General features: G+C 40.1%; 1 long non-coding RNA gene across 1 annotated transcript; it reads left to right on the top strand.

The window, feature by feature from the left end:
• Positions 1-900: 900 nt before the first annotated feature.
• On the top strand, positions 901-25,012 carry LOC124265622. Its single transcript, XR_006895495.1, has 3 exons — positions 901-1,002; positions 18,700-18,711; positions 25,002-25,012. It is a non-coding gene; the product is annotated as an uncharacterized LOC124265622 (long non-coding RNA).

Raw genomic sequence — 25,012 nt, 5'->3', positions numbered from 1 at the left:
CCGCAATTATTTATGTATCTGTATTGTATGTTGTGCTGTTTGAGGCAAAGGGCGAATTTGTTGATAGAGTATGTGTGATTGAGCGGCGTTTGTATGTTGGTGGAGAAGGCTACTAGTATGAGCTTATTATCTTGGGCTTGGGGTGGGGTGGCTTTGTCGCATTGTGTTTTGTTTGATTGGGAGCTTTCAGAGGGAGAGATGTGCGGGCGTTTATTGGATTTAGTTGTGTTGCTTGGAACAAATGGAAATACAAACAAATTTACATTGAAAAGCATATATACAAATGATAGGAAAGAAAAAAGGTATGATTTGGTAGCAAGCTACAGTTCAAAAGTTATATAGTAGGTTTAACAGGTAACACTTGCGTGTTTCCTGGCCCTGGGGGCCACGGTGCGGCGACCGGTAGAGCGTCTTTTTTTATTTCACTTCAGCTGAGATCAGTAGAGAGGAGGGTTGGAGGGGGCGAAGCCAGCTTGGTGGTGATGAATTAGACGGCGATCGGTGCGGGGCATACAAGGTGACCAGCTCCAAGCGCAGTAAGAATGAATGTCTGAGACGAGATGAATGAGACGTATTCATGTGGCCACCATCTGGTCATATACCAACGGAAAAATCCACCTCTTCTTAACAAAAAAATTGACAAAATCGACCCCTCTCAAATTGCTTTTGTTAAAAGTTTTAGTGTGTCCTGATCTGTGATCAAGTTGTTTTGCTCAAGCATTGCAAGCATTGTTTTGATAGCATTTTCGTTTTCCTAATTGGCTGTTGTTCCTAGATGGTGTTTTAAACATTAAAGGTTTCTCCATTTGTCACATTTTGATCACTACTTAATCCTCTTTCATGTATCATTAAGTAGTCTCACACTTTGATCATCACGTAATCCCCTTAAAGAATTAAGATGTTTTTGCTAGCCTGATTGGAGCCCTTTATACTCATGTTTTGATAGAACATACTTTTTAATGAGTTTGAGAAGAAAGAGAGCAAGTCAGCAATTAGGTGGGAGTGTTCCCAACGGAAACCGCTGTCTTGCAAGGGTTCAGTTCAGAACGCCTTGAAGGTCTGTGCAAGACCTACGCAGCGAAGGAAAAGACACTCGAGGACTTTCTCCACGGCATCGGCCGTTGTTTGCGTTGTTGAAATTTGGCAAGATGTTTAGTCATAGATATGTGTGAATGTGTGAAAATATATGCTGTTGTCATATTTATATATGTATTGATGCATGAATGATTAATAAATGTGAAATGTGAAAATGTGCAATTGTCATACATGTATTTATATACGCAAAAATGAGCTTACATATGTATTTTGGTTTTTTTTGTTATCGATTATGAATGACTGATATGAATAAAATTCATTTCTGTGACTAAATATGTCATGATTTTTTTTCTTAGGGTGGAATTTATTAGGGGTGGATTTTGTCCGGGGTGGATTTTGTCCTAGGTTGCAATTTTGGAGTGGATTTTGTCCAGGTGGATTTTGTCCTGGGTTCAACATAATGGCGCGCATTGCCTGACTATCAAAAGTGACCCGAATGCACATTACACCTTGGCAGAACCGCATTTCCAAGGGATTTCCGATACACTAAAAGTATAATAAGTATTAACACTACAGGTATTGCTGTTATGGTTAGATTCCAAATTATTGTACTTTTTAGTTCTGTCAAGCATATCCATTCCTGTATTGCTCAACTATCTAATGTTGCACAACAACATATTATATATTTCCAGAATCCCACATGAATGATCTTGCACATGCTCTATAGGTGTAAATATTAACGCCGCCGGTATAGCCGGTGTACAGATTCATCTAAATTCCGCCAATCTATATCACGTCCCATATATTTTGCAGCTCGCACGTTAATACTTATATAGCTCCACCACTGAATGTGCAACATGTGCGTATTATACATTGTCTGTCTAAAACATGCCTTAAATGGCTTTCAAACGCGCTATAGAAATGAATTTTCTGAGGTGATGTGTAAGAGTAGTAGCCGTTATATCATGACTGCATGATGTTGGTGAAAAATTGCTATATCACAGAAGAATTCAACTTCAGTACAATTACACAAAACATCACGTCGGAGTTTCAATCTGGACTGGTTACCAGGGGCAGCACAATATTCACGTTTGCATATTTGGAGAGAGCGTTTCCTCAGGTTTCCAACAATGTATAACATGCATAGATATGACAAAGACTGACTGACTGAGTTTGGTTTTACGCCGCTTTTAGCAATATTCCAGCAACATCACGGCGGGGGACACCAGAAGATATGACAAAGAAGGAGGCTTCCAAAATGCAATAGCGCAGGCGACTTCCACCGGAGGCTGGGTGGAACAAACTTCTTCCACCGGGACCTACGTGGAAGAAAAACACACAGCTTAAAATCACAGAAACCTTAATTGCTCGGCTATAAATTTGCATAAAAACAAACGGAAACATTCACCGTGTAACTCCAGGATCCAGCTATCCAGCGAGCGCGTGTAAGGCGATTTATGCAGCTCCCAAGGGAGCCGTGCTGAAATAGGCGATACAGTATGGTGTGTAATCTTTTCGTTTATGTGGAGGAGTAAACTAGTAATTCTTAAAGAACAATCGAACATCATCTTTGTAAGAATGGCAAGCTGTTTGATAAATTCAATGCCTTAGGACTTCTGAGTGGTTTAGTGCGAAACACTTCCCAAAACGCTCCATGGTAAGAGGAAAGACTTCAACTTTTCCAAATGTATTTTTTCTTTACCGAAGTCCCTCCAGCCTTTGCACAACTTTTAAGGCACAAACACGCCCCTTCTTTGTACGAATTAGATTATTTGACACGGGTTAGATAATTCAAGGCCTCCGAGAGTATAAATGGAAGGCATATAGCGAACACTTACCCGTTCGATGCATCGATGTTCGACTAGGCATTACATTTGTTTTTTCATTCTTGTAAAATCAGTATGTCAGTGTTGTCCATATACACTTGCTTATAATATACTCGGAATCGTATAATGAAATCTAGTCTGCCAGTAGTATATATAGGGCATCATTCTCAGTTGGAAGGTTTCATTTTTTCTTCCTATGGGGCAGTGGAGTAAAACCCGAAAACCCGGGTTCGATTCCCCACATTGGTACAATGTGTGAAGTCCGTTTCTGGTGTCCCTAGTCGTGATGCTGCTGGAATAGTGTTAAAAGCGGCGTAAAACCACGAGTTATCTCACCTATTCTCACGTTTTTGACCAATTTTAGACAATGTAAAATCTGTTCTCGTTTTTCTGAACAGAGGCTTGGTGAATAATTATTTTTTCTGGGTTAAATCTCCTGGTCTGAATCCAGCCCACGTGTCGTCTATAATGATGTTATTGTTTCACCAGGACTGGAACCTTTTATCCAGACAAACACCCCAATAAATTGCATAAGGCATGAAAGTGAGATTGTATATGGAATTGGTCAGATTATGCCCTTTTCCGATACCTCTGGAACGGCACCAATGTGTAAAATTATTTTGAGCAAATGTAAAAGAATGGTGTAATGATACTTAGTGGATTTTTATTAACGATGACGAAAAGAAAATGCGCATTGTTCTTAATTCATGAATGAGTCCAATTAGGTCCTAAGGAATTTTCCTTTCGCGATGTACTCGAAGGCTCATAGCTAATTCAAAACACGAGTTTGCAAAATCGAAGAGCTTTAAACGCCTCAAATGTTTTACGGTTATTCCTGGGCCTTGTTAAATTCAATCCAGCCGCGCTCGTGATAAACTCGCTATCTTCTGAAATGTATTCCACGATGCTTTTACCACCACGGGGAAGAGAGTAATGGAATCTTAACGATGCAATGTTTTCAGAATTTCTGGAAAACTCGGTACACATAGCTTCTTACGCTTTAATCAAATTCATCAACCTGGTTAGGTGAATATTTTGTTGTTATTGGCCAAACTGTTTGTTACAACGGATCGGCATGTGGTGATTGTGAGTGTGCGTGTGCGTGCGTGTGTGTGCGAGCGCCTGCGTGCGTGCGTGTGTGTGTGTGTGCGTGCGTGCGCGCGTGCGTGCGGTGGGGTGTCCAGTGAACCCTCCATCAATAAATGTTGCAGATCCTGGCTGATAATGTCAGGATCCTGTAAAGTATTGATATGGTGTAGTGTATTAGCAAGTGTGTATATTAGCAGGGTAACTATATGCATTATCGTATATGGGGTATAGTATATGTATTAGGAAGTTGCGGCGTGTGTATTAGCGAGTTCTGATATGTGTATGAGCAATCATGGTGTCGCGGGAAGGTGACGTTGTTCTGCATATTTCTACTCCTGTTTCATGGATTCTTGGACCCGTGAAGATCCGGGTGTAGAATAGGTCTTCAGCAACCCATGTGCTTGCTAGAAAAGGCTACTATGCTTGTCGTAAGAGGCGACTAACGGGATCGGGTGGTCAGTTTCGCTGACTTGGTTGACACATGTCATCGGTTCCCAATTGCGCAGATCGATGCTCATGCTGTTGATCACTGGATTGTCTGGTCCAGACTCGATTATTTACAGACCGCCGCCATATAGTTGGGATATTGCTGAGTGCGGCGTAAAACTAAACTCACTCACTCACACACTCATGGATTCTTACTGGATTGTGCATGCTGTGGATATGAGTCAGTTTATTTGTTGTTTAACTGCGAACTCTGATATATTCCAGCTATATCACGGTGGTCTTTATATAATCGATCTTAGACCAGACAATGCACTGCAGTGATTAATATCATATCGATCTGCGCAGTTGGGAGACGATGACATGCATAAAGCAGATCAGAAAGTCTGACCACCCGATCCCGACAGTCGCCTCTTACGACAAACGTGGGTTGCTGAAGACCAATTTTATCCCTGATCGTCACGGGTAGTGGACATTTGTAACTAATGATGACTATTGGTGACGTAAGTTCGTTGATTATTTAAAGATTTGGTGTTAATTTCGGTTATGTTGAAGTACCATCTACGTAGATGATGTCTATATAATTAAAGTGTGTAATTATACGCTCCCAAAGAAATTTCCTGGGATATATGTAAATACTAAATCCAATTGAAAACGCACCGGATCGGTGGGGATTAAATTATAGATTGCTGCTGGAGCCGATGATGTGTCATAAATAATGGCCTTGGTCTGCAGACATGGCAGTCACCGCCTTATAGATCAAACTAAATCCGGTTAACAGTTATTGTGGATGGAATCAGGCGTCTTGGCTCTCCACACGAACACTATATGAAAATCTCAGATTTAGTCTCAACTGATGTTCAGAACTTTTAAAGGTATCGGTTCTGTAGGACAATGAAGGAGACTTATGTTATTAGTTATTAGTTATAGCACTTCCACGATGTGTAATTTCATCCTGCTAAGAAGATTGGACTTTAGTGTTATCTGCGTCTGTGCAGGTATAAATATAAAGGGGCTTGACTCCCTACACGAGTGCAATGTGGGAAAATTATTGGTGTCCATTGTAGTGATACTGCTTGAATATTGCTAAAAGCGACGTTGAAACTTGCTCGCTCACCCACCCAATGAGGACACATCCTTTTTCAGTAAGTGATCACAGTGATTTAGAAACAATGTCACTTTTCCGAGTTCTACTCCCAATCCTAGAGCTATATGTAAAACAAATTCTGAGTAACATCTGTTGGGATTTTTCCAACTCACTGGGTTTGTAACAGTAATGTAAATATTTCAACTCTGTGCAGAAAGTTTGTGTCTCCTCTCGAGATTTTTAATATTCGGTTACTTCCGTGTAAATAAAATGCATGTGACCCCGTGGCTTTATTTACTGACTATCAGATAGCATGCCTCTTATGAGATTTGCGTTATCCTGTTTCTGTCCCGGTTTGTGTGTGTGTGTGTGTGTGCGTGCGTGCGTGTGTGTGTGTGTGCGTGCGCGTTCTGGAACAGTAATGTAAATATTTCAACTCTATGCAGAAAGTTTGTGTCTCCTCTCGAGATTTTTAATATTCGGTTACTTCCGTGTGAATAAAATGCATGTGATCCCGTGGCTTTATTTACTGACTGTCAGATAGCATGCCTCTTAACTTTGCGTTATCCTGTTTCTGTCCCGGTTTGTGTGTGTGTGTGTGTGTGTGCGCGCGTGCGTGCGTGCGTGTGTGTGTGTGTGCGTGCGCGTTCTGGAACAGTAATGTAAATATTTCAACTCTATGCAGAAAGTTTGTGTCTCCTCTCGAGATTTTTAATATTCGGTTACTTCCGTGTGAATAAAATGCATGTGATCCCGTGGCTTTATTTACTGACTGTCAGATAGCATGCCTCTTATGAGATTTGCGTTATCCTGTTTCTGTCCCGGTTTGTGTGTGTGTGTGTGTGTGTGTGCGCGTGCGTGCGTGCGTGTGTGTGTGTGTGCGTGCGCGTTCTGGAACAGTAATGTAAATATTTCAACTCTATGCAGAAAGTTTGTGTCTCCTCTCGAGATTTTTAATATTCGGTTACTTCCGTGTGAATAAAATGCATGTGATCCCGTGGCTTTATTTACTGACTGTCAGATAGCATGGCTCCGATGAGATTTGCGTTATCCTGTTTCTGTCCCGTTTTGTGGGTGTGTGCGTGCGCGCGCGCGTTCTGGAACAGTAATGTAAATATTTCAACTCTGTGCAGAAAGTTTGTGTCTCCTCTCGAGATTTTTAATATTCGGTTACTTCCGTGTGAATAAAATGCATGTGATCCCGTGGCTTTTTTACTGACTGTCAGATAGCATGGCTGTGATCCTGTTTCTGTTCTGTTCACCGCGAGGTGACTCCTGTTTTGTTATTTGTGCCTTGTAGTCTTGCCTTCAATATGACTTTGCGTTCCCGGAGGTCCCACTGTAGAATTGAGATGATTGTTTTGCAGTGTCAAACCCACTTCATTCTGAATGAATTGGTTAGTACTGGGCTACCCATACTTCATTCTGAAACGACCCGAGACGGTGGGGTAGCCTAATGGTGAAGCGTACGTCCGTCACCCCGAAGACACGGGTGTGATTCCCCAAATAGGTACAATGTGCATAGCCCATTCCCAGTGTCCACCTCCGTGATGTTGCTGGAATAAATCAGAATCACATGCTCCCTGAGCGAGAACTGTATGTAAACATCTGAAGAGATAGACACATATCACAGCTGTGATTGGATGAAATAGTGTAAGATTTTTTTGTTTTTAAAAGCACATCCATTAAGTAATTAAAACTGACCGCAATTTTAAGTATTTAGTGCTGTCATTTTTATCACCATGACTTACGCTTATTGTGTGTACAGATATTTTCCAGTAGGTGGCATTTGGTGCGGAACTGGCGTTGATGTGTTCCGCTTACTGTGCTGGGAAAATGAGCCGGACAATTTGGCCAGAGATTGTGTTTTATTGTATTTTAAACGCCAGACATGTACCCATGTGTACATGGAGTGGCTGCTGATAGCCTGGATAATTTAATTATTTTTTTTATAAGGTTACTATAGAAGTCTATGAGAAAACATTTGGTGTTGTGCAACCTGTAAAATGATAGGCCTTCTTAACTCGGAGAGCCCAAGCTGTCGTCAAGGTTTATAGTCATATGACGCATCCCACCGGGTACCCATTTTCTGCTGGGTATACAATGTCAACAAAGGTGAGACATGTGTCACGTATGCTTCGTTGTGGGGTAGGACAGACGTCCTAAACACCTCCCAGGAGTCAAGCTGTCAAATCTGCGCCCTCCATTGGGATCGGGTGGTCAGGCTTGCTGACTTGGTTGTCATCGTATCCCAATTGCGTAGATCGAGGCTCATGGTGTTGATCAATGGGTTGTCTGGTCCAGACTCGATTATCTACAGACCACCGCCATATAGCTGAGACGAAGACACACATTTCCACAGTATCAAAATATAATGTATTTATATGGGTAAGAATCCATGAAACAGTAATAGAAGTATGCAGAAACGTTGTCATTTTTTCCGTGACAACATATATATGCCACAACTTGCCGATAGTTATACCCTATACAGCTGTAAGAATGTAGGGTGCGGCGTTAAACAACCAACTAACCAAGATTACCATTAAGATGAAAATGAGGTTACCTGTTGAATGACGCTGTGTGATGCAATTATCTACTAGATAGATCCAATGAAAATAGTCGCAGCGTCGGGTAATTTTATCTTGCATTAAGAAGTGTTTAACCATCTAAGCCCCCTCTCTCTCTCTCTCTCTCTCTCTCTCTCTCTCTCTCTCTCTCCCTCTCTCTCTGTGGAAATTTACTGGCCCGTCTGGATTTTTACTGACACAGTGTTTATTCCTATTGAACGATATTAACCACTCGAAAACACACTCGCGTGATAACCTATATGTATTGCTAAGTCAGATCAGCTGATATCGGATGTTCAAACTCGTTTCATTCCTATTCCATATTTATGATGTACATGTATGTCGGAAATGTATCTAACACAGCCCGACAATTAATCAGATGATAAACGACGTGTCATACCTTTGACACCCGGTGTAATAAATCTTTGACCACGAACCTAAGATGACATACAGACATTCCAAAGAGTCCCGTGGAGATCCGGTTTAACATTTGTCTCCAGGAACGCATGCTTGTCGTAAGAGGCGACTAACGGTATTGTGTGGTCAGACTCGCTGACTTGGTTGACACATGTCATCGTATGCCAACTGCGTAGATGCTCATGGTGTTGATCACTGGATTGTCTAGTCCAGACTCGGTTTAATTACAGACCGCTGCCGTATTGCTAGAATATTGCTGGAATATTGCTGGAACATTGCTGGAATATTGCTGGAATATTGCTGGAATATTGCTAGAATATTGCTGGAATATTGCTGGAATATTGCTGGAATATTGCTGAGTGCGGGGTTAAACAACAAACAAAACAAAACAACCCAAAGATAATGATATTTTACTTCGATCTGTCCATATTGCAAACATGGATAGATAGATAAACACCACATGTTATTAACATGTCTAGTATATGAAGATGTCATAATCAAATACCTGACATTTGTACATACTCAACACAATGACAATTTAAATTAGCCTCAAGTGTAAAGTAGATAATTATATTGAATGTTAGTAAATATACATACATTTGTATATTGTATTCAGATTTAGCAAAATGTTGTGGTAGTAATGACCTAAAGGCCACAGGTATACGAGACAAATCTATCCCTCTAATAGTTTAATTGACTAGTGTCAGTGTTTATAGCAGTGTTATCTGTTTACCACTTCTGGTCCCCCGACGCACATGGTTAACGTAGTGCACAAGACACTTCGAGGAGAGATAAACAGGTCGGTCCTCCTCGTAGCTTTCTATTTGTTTAACAGTAAGTGTCTCAACACTGAGCCTTACCGCACACACATTCCCCTCAATCTCTTCAGTCGCGTAACAGCAACCATTTCTAACCCAACACCAACTTTATTCCTCCTGAAGTTGAAACGCGTAGGAACGAAATTCGTGTTGTGCCGTTATTCTGTGGATATATTTACATATGTTCTACTGTACTACACATAGAATTTCCTTCCTATACGTCTTCCTGAAGATAAAGTTGAAACGCGTGTGCATACATACATACATACATACATACATACATACATACACACACATACATACATACATACATACATACATACATACATACATACATACATACATATATATATATACATACATACACACATACATACATACATATGTGTGTGTATATGTGTATATATATATGTACATATATATATATATATAGTGTGTGTGTATATATATATATGTGTGTGTGTGTGGATTCCATTTAATTTGAATAGAAGCCCCAGTGTGATGGGTGATTTAGAACCTGAGAAAAAAATCCAATTTGATTCATTTTTGAAAAGGCAAGGCGGAAGAGACAATAGTGCGGTAGGAGTCCTGTGAGACACATCCCAAAGACAACACCTTCCGATGAACCTCGCCCCTCTCCCATCACGATCCCGACTGCCACTGTACCCACATCCGTACCCCAAAACAATCTTCGGCCAACTTATCCCCTAACCCCGGACGCCTACGTGAACGCTTATCCAACCCAGCTACACTGAACTGAATCACAGCCAAGCATGTCCTGCTTGACTGTTTTGAATATTCCATCACAAGGGATAAGTATTTCAATGTCAAAACATTGAAGGATCTTTTTTATAATGTTAATTATCATGTAATAGTTGATTTCTTAAAAGAATTAGATTTGTTGACAGATCTGTAAGTAGCTAAATATTTTATTGTTGGTAGTTTAGATTAGTAACTGAGATTGTTAGTGGCTGTACCCTCAAAGGGGGTTAAAGTAGCGTAAAATTATTGTCCTCCTGAGAGGGTACGAGAGAAGTCCCAACACATTTAAAGTACATTTAACTTGCCACCTTTTTAATCGTAGAATATGTGTGCTTTTAATTTATTGCTAGATTTCTCTTCCATCACCAATGGCTGAAGGGAGGGTGTAAATCGAACTAGGGTCCATGCTGGTAGCAAAGGTACTGTAAGTCCCCATATGCATGGTCCCTAGTATGGTGATCTACCTTCAGTTGTTGGCGATATATAGCCTATTTGTATATTGTGCTGCCCCTATAGTTGGAATTTTTAGATTTAATTACAAGTTTTAAATTCGAATCTGTGAAAATCTAGTTATTTTACTGTCCTTCTTTGACAGGTTTTTACAGTTTACCATTACTTACTATGTATAAAATGAATTGTTCTCGTCACGATATGGCTGAAATATTGCCGGTGTGACGTTAAATTTTAACTCACTCACTCACTCATCTACACTGAACTAACCCAGCTAGCCTTACCCTAATTCGCATTCTTACCGTGACCCGTGACCCCACACCTACTCCCCAACGTCCCTTCCGCAGAAATCCATATTGTTTACTTTGGTTACCATGCAACACTGTTAGCTTAACCCAATTTCGATAAGCAAGCGGGCCTTAGTGGACATGTATTTACCCATTCATTTCCTGATACCCAAGCCTGAATTCCGAGAATTACAGCTCAGATTTCGATAGCAGTGGACGAGTGTTCATCGTCAAAGCCAACATGTCAGTGGTGAACGTCGGATACAATTCAGCTTCACAAATGAGTCGGACTAGATCTACGTTTGTTATCCTGTGCATATTGACCGTGACTGTTACTGTGATATTTATATGGAATAACAAACAGAAACTTGAGGACAACTACAGGTAATTACTATATACACAAACACGGAGTTTGCTAATCTTCATCGTAGCATCTGTATTATTTTAGCCAAAGCGACGAGAACAATTTTATCCATGTACACCAAGTTACCGTAAGCTGGAGATCCCAGCTGAAAGGAAACTGTGACAAACACATCCCAAAATATTTCGATAAATGTACCGTCCGCCTAGCCTATGTATAAAATGTATAAAAGGTGCAATACCTTATGTCGAAAAAGTAATCTGTTTTGTTCACATTGGATGAATATTTGCTTTGAAATACTCACTCAAAATGTTATGCTATTATTGGAGACCGTCACATGCACATTTTGATGATTTTGACTAACATTTTACCCTGAGTCACACATTTAAAGAACAGATCATTAACAATTTCTATGTCTCGTGTACCTACCTAGCCTGTCGCCTAATATAAACATGAAATGAACAGGTGAAATCTGTTAAAAGGTATCTTTTTTATGCGGGGACACATAAAATTACAAATGGTGCAGATTTCGTGAGAGTAGGTGCAACGTGTTGCACAAGACACTTCGGGAATAACAAGATCCATCCGCCTCATAGCTTCTTTTTGTTTTGTTTGCTCAACATTGAGCGTCTTACTACTGATCCTTACCGCGGACAATAATGAGGTACGGGGCTGTGAGACTAATCTCAAAGTCTACACTTCCCTTACCAGTGAATCTTGCCCTCTCCCATCAGGATCCCGACTGCCTTTGTACCCACACCCCGTATCGTAAAACCACTGACATATTGGTTGTGACTATAAGCCTCCTTCTCCAGCTATCCAAATCAGGTTTAAGTTTCAGGTAATGGAGCAAATGCATGTTCACACGGCATTCGTACACGAATGCCCGCTAGCCTAGTGTTAGAGTTTTAAGCTAACAGTGTTACCTGGTAAACAAGATAAATGTACCTACCAAGCCTGTCGCCTAATATAAACATGAAATGAACAGGTGAAATCTGTTAAAAGGTATCTTTTTTTATGCGGGGACACATAAAATTACAAATGGTGCAGATTTTGTGAGAGTAGGTGTAACGTGTTGCACAGGACACTTCGGGAATAACAAGATCCATCCGCCTCATAGTTTCTTTTTGTTTTGTTTGCTCAACATTGAGCGTCTTACTACTGATCCTAACCGCGTACAATATTTGACCCAGGTACGCCAGATCTTGATCAAATACTTCCAAGCATAGGAGGCGAAATATTTGCCCTCTACTACTCTGCTGTATGGTTCAAGATTGGCGGATTGACTTACTGATTTGTTTATTGGACATGCATTATCGATTTTGGTTAATTTATTATTTGCTTGTTAGAACTTATTTATTTATTTGATTGGATGTGGTGGATTTCATTATATAATTCATTGGTTGGACACTTGAACGAGTGATCGATTAATCTATTGATAGGTCAGTTGGTTGCTTGGTTCGTTATCTTTTGGTTGGTTGTTGGTAGGATAAAGCAAATTTAATTATTATCTACCTCATTATACCACGAGCCAAGCATATTTCACGGAAAATGATGAATAGTTGGGCCTTGAGAGTATGGGCCTTCAGACAAAGATCGGACTGACGGGTGCAAATCTATTCAAAGAGGTGTTTCCAAACAACATTTGTAAAGTAATAGACGATAATCGGAGGGGGTTGGGCCGTCATGAATTATTTTTTTTCAAACCTTACTGATCAAAATTCATACCTCATTTATCATTTTTTGTTCTTGCAGAAACGTACCTCTCAGTGACACCATTGAGATGCATATAGTTGTAGAACCCAATAGCGGAAGAGTGGTAAGCGATGTTCCTCGCTATCTAAGTGAGGCAAACATGATCAAGGGAGGTAAGCAAAGGGATACCCGGAAGTGCACAAGTGCACACCACTCCACAATGACGTTATTAAATCCACAGCCTCTGTATAGACTCGGTGATGTCATAAAAGTGGAGATCAACACCTACAATCATTACGGAGAGAAGCAAACAGTTGGCGGCGATTTCTTTAGATTATGGATGGAAAACACAGAGGACAAAGCTGCAGTTGCTGGAGACGTCTTCGACAACAACAATGGTACATACAATGGTGTTCTCAGAGTCCAGTGGTCAGGTGTTGGAAGGATTCGCTGCTTTCTTGAGCGTCGTAGGGAGGAACTAGCGATGTTCTATTCCATCATGGCTGAACATGGAACGCTGTGGCAGTTGAAGCGGGAGTTCGGATGGGGCTTCTTGGTAAAAGAGAGTACGAGCTGCAGCATGTTACGGAACAGCCTAAGAGACATCTGCAACTTTACTTCTCTAAATGACGGTTTTCCGTGGTACTGTGAAAAGCCGAAGAATCCACTCTTAAGCTGCGACACCTACAGTAAGTCCTGGTCCCTGAATGTAGCATATCTCCCGAAGGAAACACAGCAACGTGGCATTTACTATTTGTAAGTATGGTTTTATTCATTTTATAGTATTTTGTTCTTATACTGACCAGCAAAAGAAATGCAGTTCAAGAAATCAAACTATTTATTCCATCGATCAAATCCAAACTCACGCTGAAAAGTATAATTTTCCTGAATTCTGAGTTGCGTTTTTATTGTTGGTCAGTATAAGTATGAACCAGATTGTTATCAATTAAGAGATCGACCCTTGTAGAATATAAGCAATGTTGTGACATTATTGAAAGCATGTTATGTTTTTTATGGTCTAATTATCATTCCTTAGTTTTCTAGGTTTTTTAAGGAAACTCATGCGTGACATACATACACCAAACGCACAAAATACACGTGCATGCATAGTTTAAATATTAAAGACCAATTAATGTTACTTTCAACCTTGATATGTTTATGTTCAGATATTTTCAGAACATTCAATAAAGTAAGTGTTCATTTGGTGGTGTCGGAATTGTGTTAAATGTAATTTTTAAATTTTGTTTTCACTGACGATGATACTTTGAAATGACTTTAGTTTTGAAAATTAAATAAGTGAAACCATGTAGCTCAAGCCCATATACACACACGCACACACACACACATAGAAAAAAAACCCCAACCAAACAGAAAACAACAACCCGAAATATACATAGTGCTCCTTATCAATTGTTCTTACTACATTCTTTAACAATGTTTTCTATCTCTATGTTTGTGGATTTATTAACAAGAAAACAGAAATGCCTTGGCCTTACAATGATATCATCAACAAGCGGAACCTCAATTGCACCAACCAACACTACATTAGTAACAGAGGGAAACGTCCATGTTTCAGATCATCAGAACCAGACAATGATTTCCTTCTGTCCTCCTTCAACGTAACAGGTGTATTGGGTAAGCACGTATCAATGATGCATAAAAAGGCAAGCTATGATATGTTGTAGTACTTAAGAGATTATTTCTTTCTTTCTTTCTTTATTGTTCAACGAGGCACTCAGCAATATTCTGGATAAGACAATCCAGTGATCAACTGGGCTATGTTCTAGTACTGAAGAGATTATTTATTTATTTATTTATTTATTTATTTATTTATTTATTTATTTATTTATTTATTTATTTATTTATTTATTTATTTATTTATTTATTTATTTATTTATTTATTTATTTATTTATTTATTTATTTATTTATTGTTCAACGAGGCACTCAGCCATATTCTGGATAAGACAATCCAGTGATCAACATCAGGGGCATTGATCTACCGAACTGGGCTACGATAACATGTGTCAACCTAGTGAGCTAGTGAATGTGACGTTGAAAAAATAATAAAACACAAAGTACCGGAGCATACTATTTTGTCCATCTTTCAGAAACTGGAGAAAAGAAGGTCGACACACTTAAAACGCCCTCCAGTCAACTTTTGCCAAAGCATACCTGGCAACGCAAGTATCCTGTTGGAGTTATTCACAGAACTAAGTGGAAACCCACACTGTGTTTGGACACCCTGGAATCTACAGCCTGGGCATATCGACAATGTTTAAGGAACCGACGACTTTGGATTCCTGGGGACTCAACCAGTCGTCAATTCAAGGAGGCCCTTCACGACATACTGAACTTACAATGCGCCCTTAAAGGTCTCAACCCTCAGCTCTTGGAGGACAAGCAAGACAATTTCTCAGTGGCATGGTTTGCTCATGAATTCCCACTGTTTCACGGACAGGAACGTTACTCTCCACTAGCTAACAGGGCACAGCATATTCTTCTTGAATCTTTGCCCAATAACACAGTGGATATTGTGGTGCTGTATTTATATGTCCACTTCAATTTAGTCCACCCGGACATATACCGCCAACATGTTCAGCGACTGGTTCGGGCAGCTACGTCTCTCCTTGAACGGGCGCCTGGTGTCACACTTGCTGTTCGAGGACCCTTTGCTTATTACAGGAATCCGGCTCAGGAACTTGTATCGTACTGGGGACTGCTATATACAGATATATTGCATGAGGAGTTTTCATCTATTGCACACAGAGTGGTGTATATAGACTACTGGGATATGACAGTGGCCTTAGGCCCCAACCACATTCATCCAGATACATCAACAGTTAGAACTATGGTTCACTATATGATGTCTCTTCTCTGTCATAGACGGGTGGGGCATACATCTTAACCAGGAGATGCAGGTGCCTTAATTCCGTCCACTGACTTGTCTCCCCTAGCTGTGCCTGTATAAGCTCATCAAACGTTCAAATCCACGTTCAGATCCTTGGTTTATGAAGACTCCATCGGCTCTGTGTTAAAAGTCCATTTCTTTCTCCACTGGGTGCTTTGTTTTGTTGATGAGGTTCATGATTGTTTCGTCCATTTTACGCTTGAACAATTTGACATTTTCCGACACATAAACCAATTACAATATAATCAATCCTTGGTCTGCGAACACTCCATCAACTCGGTGTTAAACGTCCACGACTTTCTCCACTGGGTGCTTTGTTTTGTTGATGAGGTTCATCGTTTTCCCGTCCATTTTACGCTTGAACAAATTGACCCTTTTCCGACACTTGATGGTCTCTCATCAATTAACCAATTGTAATTCAATCAATCCTTGATCTGTGAACACTCCATCAACTCCGTGTTAAACGTCCACGACTTTCTCCACTGGGTGCTTTGTTTTGTTGATGAGGCTCATCGTCTTTCCGTCCATTTTACGCTTGAACAATTTGACCCTTTTCCGGACACTTGCTGAAAACTCACCAATTAGCCAATTGTTTTTCATTTATGTCAAATGCCCACATACGGAAACAACGAGGTTTTTCCAGCTGCGAGTGATATTTATTATCATAATGGAATAATACTGTATGATCAGATTCATTGGTCAGTGGTTCAGGGGTAATTTATTCTAGTCACGTGTCATATCTGTTCTCAACTCGACTCAAACAGCTCAGGACACTAATTAGTCAACTCAAACAAACAAGGGTCCAGTTATGCGCGTTATAGAATATCAAACTCAGCATCAAAGTGACGAAATATCGCATAGTCAGATTTGAAACGCTCAGTCAAACACGATTGTGTGGAACTTCGATGTGTCGAACTTACGGTTGTCTCGAAGTGAATGTTTGGTCCTTGCGTTTTCCTGATTTACTTTGGATAACTCAAAGTATTTACATAATGAAAACCAGGTTAAAACTATGGATAGTCAACTTCTTTATTGCAATGAATGTGAAGCTTCGGTGTTATCAAGCACCAAAACGTCGCATTCATTGCAATAAAGAAGTTGACTATCCACAGTACTTGGTTTTCCTTCATCCTTACAACTTCTAAAATGCCTATCAAAACACGGAATTTGACTGAGCAATCTGATATGTCAGGCAAATCAATAATAAAATCTGAAAAAAGAATCACGAATATGGTTCATGGAAATAACAAAAGTTACTTCCGTGTTCCGATACACGCGCTACATTTGAACAAGCCATTGTATCCATATGGAGAATCGAATCACTTTCTCCGTGACGACCGAATACCTTAACCAATGGGGTACCCCTCCGGTTTTCGCTAGTTTGAGACGTCTTCAGCTCACCCAAAAAAATCTTGGTGGTAGTAGCAAATATTCAAACAGTCTAATTGTGATGCCGATATACTTTTATGTATCCAGTGTCAAATTAAATATTCGCAATCCTTATTGAATAAAATACACGACGCTAACATACTTTTCTCATTTAAGGATACTAATTCGAATAAAATGCAAATATAAAAACTTAATCTCTATGAATTTAAGTCGAGCCATAACCACTGTGCGTTGTTATATTATAATAATGTTGATCATGATGTTCGTGTCCGCAGCACTTGGAGTAGCTCACGTTAAGGTTACACAAAAACAAATATTTTCCCATTAAAATTTACAGTATTCTTGTATTATTTTTTAAAATAAGCCACCAACAGTTACTACATGCACATGTGTGCATAACCTTGTCTTATATATAAACAAAAAAATACAAGCTCAAATACAATCTAGTTCTTTTCCGAGCATAGAAATCTAAACAGACACATTCACACAAAGTGTCATTTGCTTGAAAATATCCGTGGTCATATGAAACACAGGTAATATTTTAGTTCGTTATAACCTTTGTTCGACTCAAACACACAAGTGGCCGAGACAAGAAAAATCAGTTCGTCATATCCGTTAGCCGTGATAAGCGTGTTCGTTTTGATCGTTCGTTTGCTAAAATGGAGAAAGTATCCCTCAACATTTTCTCACAAAACATTCGAAGACCGCTTTAGACTATGCACTCACATGTTCCTCCACATAAATATACTTCCCATCCAATGTTTAGACTCACTTAAAGCACTCACTCTATATTATGTGTGTATATATATATGGTTACATCGAAGATTTATTTCCCCATTAACTTGGGGGAACCAACCACAAACTTTATGCAGATTAATTGCACGGGGATCATGCATCAATTTGCTGAGAAGCATTTGCTAATTTCATGCATGTGAACAGCAGCGTTTTGGTGTAAAATTTTGTTAAGAATTCGCCAATTTTCACTGAGTTTTATCATTTATGGAACTCATGACAATAATCTTTTCAACGTTACGAATTTGTTTTATAATGCACCAGTTCATGTGTGAACACTACCTTTAAACAGAATGGAATATTTTGCAAAATGTAGTTTAGAACGGTTGTCTGAAGTAAGTGGTTATATTTACACTAGTGAGTCTAAACTTTTGATAGGAAATATATCTCATATCCTTTAATCACAATTCTACGGGTGTATTATTCCCTTCCATATTTGGGCACAACATGCTTATGCGGGCGTGGACGCGTTCAGTGTTGTTTGAGATCTGTGTTTACTCTGGAGAAAGGGGTCACAATCCTTATCCACATGTGAGTGAAAAGGTGCTCCATTCCTAGCCGGACGGATTTTATATGAGTGAAAAGCTTACAATAGTTCATCATATAACATCTAAGTAGCTAAGAGTTCCTTTGTTACACCAAATCACTGTTTCGATTCCTAAAATGTGTTATGTTGTCCATTCTTGTGTCCACCTGACCTGAGGTATTTTACGTGAGTGGTATGCGTACAATAGTTCGTCATATAGCAACCTCCGACTAGGTAGCTCAGAGGTGAAAGTGTTCGTTGAAACACCATATGACAGTATTCGTCTGCTGACCTGCCGCCCTTTTCGATAAGAAACTGATATATTTCTCTTCCTTTTTTAACGCAGCGCGCAGCAATATTCGCGTTATATGATGGCTGTCTGTAAATAATCGAGTATGGAGCAGACAATACAGTGATCAGCATCATGAGCATCTATCTACGCAATTGGGAAACGATGACATCATCCAACGATGTCAGGGAGCCAGATCAGTCCGTTTGTCGCTGTTTGGTTGCTGAAGACCATTCCAACTTATACACTCACCATTATCGTAATGTGTGTCGTCTACTACTACTACTACTACTACTACTACTACTACTACTACTACTACTACTACTACTACTGCTGCTGCTGCTGCTGCTGCTGCTAGAAGTACAATGTAGTAGTTGTAGCAGTAGTGAAAGTAGTTGTGGCTACGCAAGCAGCTGTAGCTGTAGCTGGTGTAGTTGTAGTGGTCACTGAAGTATATCATCATGTATTATTATGCAGCTGGACCTTACCTAACATCAGACGAAAAACACACATTATGAATAACTTATTGTGTGTTTTATTCATGTGCACCACATGGATTAGGACAATGTACACATGACATTAAGGTATTGCGCTGTCTCCAGGATAAGGGGGTTGTAGGGTAGCCTAGTTGTTAAAGCGTTCGTTCGTCATGCAGAATATCTGGGTTGGATTCCGCGAATCTGACCACCCAATCCCTTAGTCGCCTCTTATGACTAGCATGGGTTGCTGAAGACCAATTCTAACCCGAAACTCCATGGGACCATAACCTATTGTAAGTAAAAGGCAAACTAGTAATGCAAGTAAGTTAATGGATCAGCGATGTTCAGTTACGACACCAGGTGCTCGCGTAAAAGGTAAGCATGCCCTGCCTCACCGGTAACACCTCCACTTAGAACGTCCCATTAAGTCACCTTCAGCAAAATTGTAGCTACATCATATAAGCATGCCCTGCCTCATCGGTAACACCTCCACTTAGAGCGGCCCTTTAGGTCACCTTCAGCAAAATTGTAGCTACATCATATAAGCATGCCCTGCTTAACTGGTAATACCTCCACTTAAGGACGGCTGTTCAAGCCACCTTCAGCAAAATTGTAGCTACATCAATTCAGAATGTCCTGCTTAACTGGTAACAACTCCACTTAAGGACGGCCTTTCAAGCCACCTTCAGCAAATTGTAGCTACATCATATCAGCATACCCTGCTTAACTGGTAACAACCTTCACTTAAGGACAGCCTTTTAAGCCACTTTCACCAATCATCTCTGGTAAAGTACTGCTCAGAACTCTCGTCTGTTTTCAGTAAACTATTTGAGGAATCATATAACTCTCACATTATTCCACGAATATGGAAACTTTCCAAGATTATTCCAGTTCCAAAGATCCTATGACCTAAAAAAACTTAACGATTATCGACCAGTGGCATTGACATCTATTATCATGAAGTGCCTTCAACGGATCATGCTCCGACGTCTCTAGTGTGATGTTAAAGATTACCTTGATCCACTACAGCGTGCATACAAGTCTAAGCGAGGTATTGAGGATGCCACAGTGACCCTACTACATGCAATCACGAAACATCTTGATTCACCCAAAACGTATGCCAGTGTTTTAATTGTGGATTTTAGGTCGACTTTTAATACTATACAACTTCATTTGATGCTACAGAAACTGTGTGCTGTAAATGTTAACCCTCATATTCCTCTCTGGATAAACGACTTTTTAACCAACCGTCAATAATATGTGCGAGTCAATTCGACACACTCTAAAATACGTATTTTAAACACAGGTGCTCCACAAGGATGTGTAGTTTTCCTAGTCCTATTTACATTATTTACTAATGACTGCAGAAGTAATGTGAATCAAAACCTAACTGTAAAATTTGCCGATGACGCTGCAATAGTTGGATAAGTAAGTAACAACGATGATTCACATTACCAATAGGACAATTTTGTAATTGGTGTGATGACAACTTCCTAGTTATTAATACGAAGAAAACAAAGGAAATGATTATAAACTTTAGAATGAAGAAAACTACGTAAAGACCTGTTCTGATTGATAATTGCAACATCGAAGTTGTCCCTGAATACAAATATCTCGGCACCATCATTGATGAAAAGCTTAGTTTTACTGCGAACACAAAGATCTACAAAGAATGCCAACAAATACTGTACTTATTACGGAAACTCAACTTTTAATGTCAATTCTTTCACTCTTGTTTTATATTATAAAACTTTTATTCAATACATTCTTTGTTTATCATACAAAGCTGGTTTTGGTCCCTTTAATTACAAAATAAAAACAAATTGTCCAAAATCATCAATCAAACCAGCAAATTATCAGGAGTCTTTTTAGAAAATCTAACTATTTTAGGCTGTGCGGCATGTTGAAAAACTAGCTTTCAAAATTGCTTCCGATTCCGAGCATTTTCTAATAACGAATATAAACTTCTATCTTCCGGACGCCGCTTCCAAACTCCACTCTCAGAGCTAACAGGGCATCAAAATCATTTATTCCAACCAGCATCGCTATTTTAAACCAGTAAATTTACACTAAACTTTTATCGGTTTCATTCTCATACGTCAACCTCACATTTTAATCTTTTGTATTTTGAATTTGTAGCTTCGGCATCAGGCATTTACCTCAATGTTATTTTATTTACTCTTCTTTCATAACCTATTTAGAGTGCTAATTTTTATTCTTTAATGTAAATTATACATCACTTAACATAATATTCTTTTACCCAACTGTACATTTCTATACCAGTTATCATTGTTCTGATGTGGTTGAATGTATTACTTGCTATAAGTGTCATGTCATAGTCCCCTCGTGTAAATACTGTGTTGTTTTGGTGATTCTCATACTGTTAAATGTACTATTTATTGCTCTATGTATCACAGCAGCTGATGTACAACAAATTCCCTTTCTGGCGAAAAAAAATATTATTAAAGTTAGAATTATTATTAAAGCTGTAGCTCCCTCATCTATAGTCTGTTTGAAGTGAAAACGTACCGATGAATTTCACTTTGAAGCAAAAAGTTAATCAAATAAAGTGAAATTAAAATTGCGAATCCTCATAGGTTTACCTTGCCAAATGAACATTTAAACCTCAGAATTTTATTCAACTTAGGATAAAAGTTGTTTAACAAATGATCATAGTTTAAAATCGCTAGTATTGGTTTGTATTACGAGTGGGTATTCACATTAAATGAAACACCGAGAACAAGTGGGGTTGGTCTAACTTAACGCTCATTACGTACCGGACATGCATTTGTTTCACTGTTCCAACTACTGCGCTTACCCCCTTGATGAAGATTCCAAGGAACTTCTATCAATCAACACCCACAAATAACTGTGTCAGTACAACCGTCTTGTTTTTTGGAATAGCCTCAGCACCTGCTATATGTCAGAAAGCTATAGATCAAGTTCTTCAGGGTATACCAATGACAAAGTGCCTACTCGACGATATGATCACGACGGGTCATAGTGATAATGAACATCTTGACAATTTAGAACTCCTGTTCAAGAGACTGAAGGATAACAATCGACGTGTAAACAAAGAAAAGTGTGAATTCTGCAAAGAGAAAATCCAGTACTGTGGCCATGAAATTGATAAAGAAGGTTTACACAAGTCTTCAGACAAAATCAAGGCAATTGAGGAAGTACCAAAACCGCAAGATGTGTCACAAGTCAGATCCTTCCTAGGACTAGTCAACTACTATCACAGATTCCTACCAAACATCTCATCGGTTCTACATCCTTCGAACGACTTGCTGGAATACAAGGCAGAATTCAAGTGGGACAAGAAATGTGACAATGCTTTTGAAAAAGCTAAACGTTTGATTACATCAGAACAAGTTTTGACCCACTATTATCCCTGTCCGTGTTGCCAGTGACGCTTCACCATAGCTGTGATGTCACATGTGTTCTCTGACGGAAGTGAACGACCTATTGTATTCGCCTCTCGTTCACTCAATAAGGCAGAACGGAACTATTCCCAGATCGACAAGGAAGCACTTAGTATTGTCTTCGCTGTCAAGATGTTTCATGTCTATTTGTATGGGAGACACTTCACGCTTGTGACTGATCACCAACCTCTTACTTCCATATTTCATCCAGAGAAATCCATTCCTGCTATGACAGCAGCCCGTCTACAAACGTATGCTCTGTTCCTGTCCGGACACCAGTACGACATTGAATACAGAAACACAACTAAACATGGGAATGCTGACGGAATTTCCAGACTTCCATTCAAGACTGAAAGAACAGGACAAGATACGTCAGTTGTGTTCTATGTCCATCAGATTGAAACTCTACCTGTTACTGCAAGTCAACTCAAGAGTAGAACTAGAAGAGACCCGGTGCTGTCACAAGTACTAGAACTTACGCTACAAGGTTGGTCAGAGTCGTGCCCTTGTGAAGAGCTCAGATCATTCTACACTAGACGGAGAGAACTCTCCGTGTGTCAAGGCTGCTTGATGTGGGGACTCAGAGTTGTCGTACCTTCATGTCATCAGAGCCAGTGCTTAGAAGAAATACATACTGGTCACATGGGCGTGGTTCGTATGAAATCCCTGGCTAGAAGCTATGTATGGTGGCCCAACATCGATTTCCAGATCGAACAGATGGCCAAGACCTGTCAGTAATGCCTGGAGACCAGGAAGAACCCGCCTGTACACCCATGGCTATGGCCTACGACACCATGGGAAAGAGTACACATAGACTTTGCTGGACCTTTCATGGATAGAATGTTCATGGTCGCAGTGGACGCGTATTCCAAATGGCCAGAAGTGGAAATCATGAAATCAACCACTCCTTTAGCGACTGTTTCAGTCCTACGCCAGATATTTGTTCGTCATGGAATACCAGACAACATAGTGACAGACGATGGTCCACAATTCATCTCAGAAGAAATGTCCAGTTCCATAAAGAAAATGGTATCAAACATGCTATCTCAGCACCATATCATCCTGCAAGCAACGGACTAGCAGAGCGATTCGTCCAATCTTTCAAGAACTCCCTGAAAGCAGAAAAGAAACACATAACAGTTGAACAGAAACTTGCAAACTTCCTACTAGCGTACAGAAATACGCCACATGCAACAACAGGGGAAACACCAGCCATCCTGATGTGTGGAAGACGCTTAAAGACCAGGCCTGACCTAGTGAAACCAAATCTAAGCAAGACTGTTCAAGAACGGCAAGCTGCAAGTATGGATTCAGCGAATGCAGTCCGACAGTTGTCACCAGGACAACATGTTTTCATCAGGTCTTACATGACAGGCGAGAAGTGGATGACTGGAGTGGTTCTCGAGAAAAGAGGAATTTTATCCTATAAAGTTCCAAGCTCTAATGGCACAGTTGCTCGACGTCACATCGACCAGCTGCTCGACACAACGGCTGCTGATACCAACCCCAATACTGAGCTGTCGTCATCTGATATTCAGCGTGGCACAATGAGACCGGTGGTGAACGGCATTGTGTCTACCAAACCAACCATCGCAGATAGTGTCAAGACAAAAGGTGATGTGAGTGTGCAGTGTAGTGCCGAGAGCAGTGAGAACCCTGCTGACGCACAAGGAAATGTGTCTGTGCTGTGTGATACAGGCAGCAGTGATAATCCTGCTCCTGTTGCGTGTGATCTGGAAGTGCAACCGATTCCAGACCCTCTTCTGGAACCAGTGTCGTCGGAATCTCGCAGAAATTCTGAACGAATCCGGCGAGCGCCTAACAAGTTGGATTTGTAGATCCATATGATTAACTGACATTGTTCCTCAGTTTGTGCAAATGAGTAAATAAGTTAACACTTCACCTGCACCATAGCACGAGTCATAAACTGTAAATGTGTTAATCAGTCTCAACTGAGAAGCCGTTTCTATAAACACTACGAGGATAAAGAATAGTGGGGAGGAGTGTTGTGTATGTGAATACGAACTAACACGTAGAGCATGTAACGAGTTATCTCCCTTAGTCTGCGCATGTCCATACAACCCGCTCCTTGTCTCGTACCTGCCACCCGAGTGTTCGGTCGTGTTGTGATAGGTCTCGCATATAAAGTTACATTTGTGTTGGAACCCGAGCCTGGGGACACTAAAATTGGTACGTTAAATGTAGTAGTGTAGCCAATCAAATTGCCATATGAAAATCAAGGGCGGGTAACTTGCCATCAGGGGTTTCTGTAGGTCATGGAGAAATTAAGGCCTCAGAAATATGGAGGATGGCAGATAGATAGATAGCCTTTACAAAATAGATTTCGACTTCAGCCTGTTGTTAT

The sequence above is a fragment of the Haliotis rubra genome, unplaced genomic scaffold (genome assembly GCF_003918875.1).
Source record: "Haliotis rubra isolate DU_JTF1 unplaced genomic scaffold, ASM391887v1 Scf989, whole genome shotgun sequence".
In the NCBI taxonomy this organism is placed as follows: Eukaryota; Metazoa; Mollusca; class Gastropoda; order Lepetellida; family Haliotidae; genus Haliotis; species Haliotis rubra.
This window is presented reverse-complemented; position numbering and strand designations above follow the sequence as displayed.